The sequence below is a fragment of the Triticum urartu genome, chromosome 4A (genome assembly GCF_056163025.1).
Source record: "Triticum urartu cultivar PI428250 chromosome 4A, HENAU_Tu73, whole genome shotgun sequence".
Taxonomy (NCBI): Eukaryota; Viridiplantae; Streptophyta; class Magnoliopsida; order Poales; family Poaceae; genus Triticum; species Triticum urartu.
Genome location: NC_141876.1, coordinates 99,823,347 through 99,830,469, shown reverse-complemented (window position 1 = coordinate 99,830,469; position 7,123 = coordinate 99,823,347). Strand labels below are relative to the sequence as shown.

Genomic DNA, 7,123 nt, shown 5'->3' with positions numbered 1-7,123 from the left:
AAGTTGAAGGTACGTAAAGTGAAGGTACCTTGGACACATGGAGCTGCAGGAGGTCTGGAAGCATTATCAACTTCATCATCTGAATCCATTATTGCCTGGTCCGGCGGTGGAAACTGAAGGCAGTGGCCCAACGAAAGTTTGGACGATAGACATGGGCTGAGGGTCGACCTATATCTTGTGGCCCAAAGAAAGTTAAAGCAAAGATAGTTCTGAACTTCTGATAACAAAATTGCTAATATTTTCGACATGTGACAAGAAAATCGACCGACAATCAGCTGCTATCTTGGAAGTCAAAATTCATAGTAGCAAACGTAAACAATTGTGAATATCAATTTTCCAGTTGAATTGATATTTTATAATGCACTTTGAAAGCATGTTACCTGGTCCGTTCTGAACTACATGCCTTTCAGGCATAACACCAGACATGTTGTTGTTGTTGTTGTTCTTAAAGGAGTCAAGACACCAGCTCAAAATCTTATAGACCATCCACATGATCCAGTCACAAGCCGCAGTAAGTTCCGTAAAAAAAGTACTGAGTTACAAGGCGCCTGGAGCCAAACCACTCTCTCTAAGCTGCTATATACGTACGTCCCAAACTGACAAGGGATAAACATGCAACATGATTTGATACCGGACACACTGAAACTGACTGACATGCCCTGGCTATGCTTCATCTACAGCGAGGGAACTTGTGTTTACTTGTGTATTTGTCTGTTGGTGCTGATGCAAGGTTAAGAGAGATTGTAGCTCCATTGCCCACATGTTAGCTTTCTGTGCGCCTTTACAGGGGATAGTAGGAGTCTGGCTGAACTTCACTCCAGATCACATTGCTAAAGATGTACACAATTCCAATTGATTTGTAGTCAACTTGCATATATCCTGCACTAAATTGGTCAAGGCATCATTCTGCAATTCGCGTTTGAACGATGTGTCACATACTCACATATACCCAGGTAAAGATCACCGCCTGCCACCCACAAACCAGAGACCATCTAGCGATTTTGCAGGTGATGCAAAGAGAAGAGCACAAGCTCGCTGGAGAGGAACTGCAGCCACTGTTGCCGTCCATGCCGAGAGGGACAACAGATCGGGAGAAGCAACTATGGGCGTGGGGGTGGGAACACCGCTGCCACAGAGACACTTCAGAGGAGGAGCGGCGACATCAACTACAGGAGATGTGGATGTGGCGCATAGCCGGGCAGCCGGTTGGCGGCTCTGATGACCGATAGGTATCGCTTCCACCGAGGTCCTTCGCGCCCTTCTCGATGGTGCCGCCGCCGCTGCCCACTGCCACCTCTCCTAGCGCCTCAGGTGGCCGCCCTCGCTCGTCTTCGGCGTCCCCTCGGATGTCTTCTGTTCATAGGCTCCCACGACAGTGAGGTGGAAGCTACCAGGTTCGGCGGCACTGATGGCTTTGGGTCAACGCCGATGGCCTCGAGGATGCGTCCCGTGCCGTCACTGTGGCACGCGAAGCTCAGCAGCAGCAGGAGTCGTCGATGTCAACCTCGTCGAGCCAAACTAAAAATTCAGTAAAAGTTGCAGCCTGAATATGGATCTAGTGTACGAGTAAGGGCATCTTCAGCCAAACTAAAAATTCAGAAAATGTTGCAGCCTAAATATGAAGTGCAGGGGACTCACATTTGAGCCTGGTGCAAGCTCCGAGGAGGTTAAGAACAGCAATAAATCGGAATCGAAGTGGAATGAATAGGCGGAAGGAGGCGGGCGGGCGCAGATCCCGCAGCCCGGTGGCTCACCTTGTGCTGCACGCTGGCCTTGGCCTCGTCCTCCGCCACCTCTGCCTCGTCGTGCTCGGCGTCCTTGGGGAAGGCGAGCGGGGTGTCCGGAATGGCGAGGCCCTCGCTGCTATCGTCATGGGCCGCGGGCTTCTCAGCCGGCGCCGGCCCCACGAGGGGATCTTCGGCTGCGCCTGCTGCATCTGCTGCTGGCGGCGGCGGCGGTTGCTGGCCCGCACGATGGAAGGCAGGTCCGCGAACTCCTCCTCCCGCGCGCGCGTCCGCTGTCCCAGCCGACGCGACCGCCTTGCATCTCGGCGAGCGAGCCAGTGATTGGATGGAGCTCTGCGGGCAATGGCGAGAGCAGAGGAGGAGGCGGAGGCGGAGGATTGGTTGGATTGTTTTGGTTTAATTTAATAGAGTGGAGTTTTGTAAAACTGAACCGTTTTTTCAGATCCATTAAAATAAAGTCTGCGGGTTCAATTATCGAAAACATTAGGGACTTCTTTGAAAAAACACCGTGACGGTGAACCCGAAGATTCAATCTGTGCTTTATTATTATTACTAGCAAAAATGTTCGTGCGTTGCAACGGGAGAAAAGAAATATCACATGTCCTCTTTCTGTGATGTCTCAAAGACCCCTCTTCTCTCACACACACATACACGCACATGCATGTGCCTTGTATTTTGACATGACACCGAACGCACGTCGGCCATTCACCACCTGATCACAATGTATCCGGACATGGTCGATACCAAGGTGATGAGCTCATCCATGACAATGCTCGAAACACATCCGCGCAAGGGAATGTTCATATAAAACATTAAAAAAACTAATCTCATCGAGCTAGAAGTGAGGACCGCCCTCGGCAATCTACTCCCTGATGCCCGGGGGTTACTATGCCATAAAAATTCTATCATAATCAATATTTCATCAATCTAGTAAAGAAATTACTACATCAACCTTAAATTTTGAATAAAATATTTAAAAATGTAACATAATTAATAGTGAAACCTAAAGTGTTAAGAAATCACCTGATACATCTTTCCATCTATCAATGGAATAAAATTTGTTCTGCACTAACATTAAAATTTGGAGTAGTATATTAAAAAAGAAACATAATTAATTGCAACAAAAACCTAATTTGTTAACAAACCACGTGACACACCTTCCCATCTATCAATGGAATATAAAGGATAAGTACACTTTGTTTTTTTAGGATAACTTAATTACTTATCTATTTATTCAAAAAACTCGGACATCCCCGAGGCAACGATCTGCAAAATACAGTCTGGTGGATCATCAGTCCACACATTGTTTAATTCCCTACAAACTCCCTCTCGAGCTAACCCGTGAGTAGCTCCATTAACGAAACGGCGTGCCAAACTAATCTTTGTATCTTGAAAGTTCTTAAGCATGGCTTTAATCTCTTCAGTGACCGGTCCAGCAGCTGCTAGGTTCTTCTCCCTAGCATTCAGCGTGCCCACCACCGTTCTATTATCCAGCTCAACATGCAGCTTCTGCACATGCAACTCCACAGCTAGTTGAACTCTCATGCTGCATGCAAGGATTTCTGAAAACTTTGATAGACTGGAAACAGTGGCAGACCACCCCTCGGAATCCACCTGTGCGATCCCTGAGCAGCTTGCAATTTGCACGTGCATGCATGACATATCTCAGTAATTTGAAATGAGCCCAGTTTCATTGAACCAATGCTTGGCACAAGGGACGCAGGAAGCAACGAATACCGATCTGACTTCCCTACTTCCAGATCAAGAGAACACGCAAAGAACAAATAAAAAATAGCACGAAGTTCATGGCATATAGAAAATTAACAGGTCGATATGGAGGAGGCGGAGCTTGGCCTGCCACTATGCTCGAGCTAGCAGGGATGGCTGAGCCGCCGAGGTCAAACCACCACGGCACCACCGTCGTGGGCATCCTTTTGCCGCCATAGCTGACGCTCCAACCCTGCCTCTCATCCACTCCTTTCTCTCCTTGCTCACATCTCTCCCTGTCCAAACTCTCTCTTCTCTCCCTCGACAGGAACCGGAGAACGCCGCCGCCATGGGTGACCATGGAGCTCAGTGCCCCGCCTTCCTCCACCTCGCTCGTGACCCCCTCTACACCGGATCCACCTAGAGCCAAGCCTTCTGCCGCGTCTTCCCCGCCGAAACTGGCGTTATCCGGATGAGAACTCCAGCGCCGCCCGCTTCGATCCCGAGCACCATCGTCTTCGGTCCCTGCATCGAGCGAGACGATCTCCGCGTTGACCACGCGCTCGATATGGCAGCCCAGCCGCTCGCCCGCGTCTGAGCCACGCCACCTCAACCCAGCTCTTGCAGCACCCAGCCGGCCCACACCAAAAAAAGTCGTTCTATGCAGGCCAAGCCCAACAACGAAACTAACGAATCTAGGAGCTACGTAAGCGATTTTCGTGCGATGTAACGACAGAACGACTGCGGAGCAATAGTACCACCTCGTATGTAGAAAATAATATATAGGTAAAAAGAAATGAAAGCGGAAATTCACGGGAAGAAGTGTATTGTAACAGTGAACTCAAAAGACTCAATCCGTGCTTTATTATTAGGGAAAAGATAGCACATATGCCAACATAATGTTTAGAAAACAGAAAAGTAATTTATTACCACTCAAATGTTGCAACAGGTGTTCAGTTGGCGATGAAATTGGGTATTGAAAAACTTTGTCTCAAGACAAACAATCAAGGTGTGGCACCTGCTTTCCAATCAAGAGATCAAGACCGTTCGAGCCTTCGAGGTTTAGCCCTCTTATAGAAGAGATCAAGGAGTTGCTTGCTGGTGTGAATGAGCACCGGGTGATCTGGTCGAGGTGACCGGCGAACAAAGCGACTGGTATTCTTATGAGGGAAGGCTGTGTTAATAAGTTGTGAAAAACTTGGTTTAATGTATCCCCATTTTTTATCCATGATGTATTTTGGACGAAATGGTCGTGAACTAAAGAATAAATAAAGTAGTGATTACCCTAAAAATAGTAAAACAAAATTAAAGTACGAACAAGAATTCACGCATCAAATGTTACGAACTAAGAAGGTTTGAATTATTTGAATTGAGGGTCTTCGTCAAAAGGAAGGATTCAAGCCAATACTTAACAACACTTTATATGAGCATTGGGATCAAAAGGCTAATCTGGGTTAATATTTGGTGCATACCTCAGCTTGAGTACATCCACACTATATCATCGGTTCACTTTTGTGGTAACCCAAAATATATTAATAGACTTATTAAATTACATCGAAACTATGTTTCAGTCATTCAGTAAATCCGTTTATTTGCGTCTGTTGTAACAAACAAACCAACAAATTTACCATCAGAAAAACATCATAAGCAAACACTATGCAACACGATCTTCCTCTCTTTTTCATCTGCAAAGTACTCAATATAGTGCGCCTCTGGTTCAGCTCCAATAGTAGCAGCACTAACACCGAAGATCGTCATAAAATTAAAAAATCACCACAACTCTCTCTTCTCACTCTGATCTCTCTCTCTCTCAACCCCATTGATCCATCTTATAAGAAGCATCAAACAACCTGCTTCATCTCATCTCATCGAACAACAGCATAGTACAAAAGAATATCATCTCATCTCTCTCTGTGTCTCCATCTGACTACACCGGAGGTGCACGAACAGCTATTTGTCACAAAAATATGTATCTCTCTCATCTCTGTCCCCATCCCGAGCCCGTCTCCAGCATCGCGCCATGCCCACCGTTCTTGCCATGCTCCAGCGCCGTGCTGCAATAGGAAAGCAATTATATTTCACACTAAAAATCTTTGATTTCTTTCCACTACACACGTGCCTATCCTATCCTCTAATTCCTATGCTCCTGTAACCACTGATACTCTCTCTCTCTCCTCATTAGTTTTGCTTAAGCATCCAAGAAAATTAGAGCAAAAGAGCAGTAGTAGCAGCTCCGTGTGATGGCTGATGCGGTGGCGCTGAACTCCACAGGTTCAGCTCCAATAGTAGCAGCACTAACACCGAAGATCGTCATAAAATTAAAAAATCACCACAACCCTCTCTTCTCACTCTGATCTCTCTCTCTCTCTCTCAACCCCATTGATCCATCTTATAAGAAGCATCAAACAACCTGCTTCATCTCATCTCATCGAACAACAACATAGTTGAAAGTGCGTTATATCGACTAGAGGGGGGGGGGGGTGAATAGGCGATTTTTATGAAAGTCTTCAAAACGTGGAAGTTATGAAGACAAACAGTAGAGATATGCCTATTACTATGCAGCGGAAGTTAGACTACACTAGGCAAGCCATGGTCAAGTATCAACAGAGTGAAAGCACAGTGACAAATAGCTGTAGTGTAATTAGGATCAGGTAGGAAGATACTATGAAGCCAAACAGATCATACACTCACGTTGTGAAGACAAAAGATAGAACAGACACGCAATGACTTCACAATGAGTGATCAGTAAGTAAAAGGAAGTGAAGATGAAACCAGTGACTCGTTGAAGACAATGATGTGTTGGACCAGTTCCAGTTGCTGTGACAACTGTACGTCTGGTTGGAGCGGCCAGGTATTTAAACCTTAGGACACACAGTCCCGGACACCCAGTCTTGAACACGCAGCTCAGGACACCAAGTCCTCACCGTACTCTCCTTGAGCTAAGGTCACATAGTCCTCGCCCAATCACTCTGGTAAGTCTTCAAGGTAGACTCCCAAACCTTCACAGACTTTGTTCACTGGCAATCCACAATGTCTCTTGGATGCTCTGAACGCGACGCCTAACCGTCTGTGGATGCACAGTCCTCAAGTGTAATAAGTCTTCAGATCACACAGACAAGAAGACTTAAGTGATGCCCAATTTTCTCTGGCTCTGGGTGGTTAGGGCTTTATCCTCGCAAGGAATTCTCTCTCAAAGGCTTCGAGGTGGGTTGCTCTCAAACGACAAAAGCCGTGCACTGAAATCTAAGCAGCCAACCGTTTATGGTTGTAGGGGGTGGGCTATTTATAGCCACTTGGCAACCCGACTTGATTTGTCCGAAATGACCCTGGGTCACTAAGGAACCGACACGTGTCTCAACGGTCAAATTTCAAACTCTCATGGCAACTTTACTTGGGCTACAAGCAAAGCTGACTTGTCCGGCTCTGGACAAGATTCGCTCTCATTGTCTTCACTCGAAGACATAGGTTTTTGGTTTAGGCATCACTTCAGTCATTCTAACTGGTTCTCCTGGACCCCACTTAACAGTACGGTGGTTCCTATGACTCAACACAAAAGAAAAAGAACTACGAAAGATCTAAGTCTTCGAGCTCCATAGGCTTCATATCGTGTCTTCTCTTGTCATAGTCTTCAATGTGAATATCTTCATATACCACCTTTGACTTCAATGTCT

At 46.4% G+C, this 7,123-nt stretch overlaps 1 long non-coding RNA gene across 2 annotated transcripts; it reads right to left on the bottom strand.

Annotated features, from left to right (window-relative positions):
* Nucleotides 1-470: 470 nt before the first annotated feature.
* LOC147974976 (uncharacterized) lies at nt 471-2,145 on the bottom strand. Of its 2 annotated transcripts, none has more exons than XR_015600439.1 (2): nt 1,755-2,145; nt 471-1,518 (listed from the first exon to the last, which is right to left on the bottom strand). It is a non-coding gene; the product is annotated as an uncharacterized LOC147974976 (long non-coding RNA). The 2 variants fall into 2 exon arrangements; XR_015600440.1 differs by having other exon boundaries at nt 471-1,504.
* Nucleotides 2,146-7,123: the final 4,978 nt, after the last annotated feature.